Raw genomic sequence first — 1343 nt, 5'->3', positions numbered from 1 at the left:
GCTGGCCTCGAACTCAGAAATCCGCCTGCCTCTGCCTCCCGAGCGCTGGGATTAAAGGCGTGCACCACCACAGCCGGCTAGTTATTTTATACTGAGAGTTAACTCACATAACATTTTGGAACTTTAAAGTTCAATGAAACTTTGCATTGGTTAAGGGTGTGGGCCAATCAGCAATTCTCAGAAGATGGAGTCATATACTGACATATATCTGAAGGGTTTTATGATAATATCTTACAAATTCAAATATATTTTCACTTGACCAGATTCAATTGCAAATATATCCTGTGGAATGTTCATTATAGACTGTTTTAGTTGTTCAGTGTTGAAAACAATATATGCTTAGATAAGCTCTGCTCTTCTCCAGGTTAAATATAACATTTATTTGTTTTGAGACAGGGGCTTGCTCCGTCTCAGGCTGGCCTCAAAGCTCACTATCCTATTACCTCTGCTTCTTAAATACTGTGTTTACTTTCCTAAAGTTTTAGGTGTTTATTATGGATATACACAACCCTTAAAATGATCTATCCCTAATGCAAAAAAAAAAAATCCTCAGCATGCTTTAAATCACCTTCTCTTTTGTAGTACAACCAAATAGTTTTCAAATCTATATTTAGCCCTTAGTATAGTCAGGTGCCAGGATCAGTATTTTTAATCTCAAGTTACTAGATATAATTTAGGCTCTGTGTGCCATATGGTCTCTGTCACAACTCTGAACCCTGTTTTAGCACAAATACAGCCATAGAGAATATGCAAAGGAGTGAGTATAGCCATGATCCTACAATATTTTATTTACACAGACAGACAAAGAGCTGGAGTTGGCCTCTTAATCATAGTTTTCCTAAAGTTGGTTTTGTTGATCTGAATTCCTGACATTAATAGCCCAGCATTCTGGTTTTATCAGGTCCTCTTATTTTCCATGTTTTATCATTTTCCTGTTTTGTGGTTCTCAGCTTAATTCCTAAACCACTGGACTCAAGGAAGGTCACAGCTTCAACAGCAAGTAGGATTTATGACCAAGAGTTACTGCTAATGGGCCCACAAGTTGCTTAGCAGACTGGTGACAGAGATATTGCCTTGCTTTTCCCTCTTTAGCTTTCTAGAATCTATTTAGGATGGAAACTGTGTCCTAGTCACTTATCATTTGGCCCTGCTGTATTCTGTGTCCTGCAGGATTTAAGTGTGTTCCCTATATTCTTCCTTGACAGTTTCGGCTTTTTTTCATTCATTCTTGTTGTCTAGCTGCTATGTTTTAAGTTTCTTGTCTTTGACTCCTTTCTCTACTTCCTCTCACCAGTCTCTCTCTCTCTCTCTCTCTCTCTCTCTCTCTCTCTCTCTCTCTCTCT

The 1343-nt window shown here is 38.5% G+C and overlaps 1 protein-coding gene across 3 annotated transcripts in view; it reads left to right on the top strand.

Annotated features, from left to right (window-relative positions):
• The window catches only part of Cul4b (cullin 4B), a 101444-nt gene that overhangs the window by 61222 nt on the left and 38879 nt on the right, over positions 1 to 1343 (top strand). The gene's annotated exons all lie outside the window — the stretch shown is intronic.

Source organism: Mus caroli, chromosome X (genome assembly GCF_900094665.2).
Source record: "Mus caroli chromosome X, CAROLI_EIJ_v1.1, whole genome shotgun sequence".
Classification (NCBI taxonomy): Eukaryota; Metazoa; Chordata; class Mammalia; order Rodentia; family Muridae; genus Mus; species Mus caroli.
Note: the sequence above shows the minus strand (reverse complement) of the source record. Positions and strands in the feature narration are given on the sequence as shown.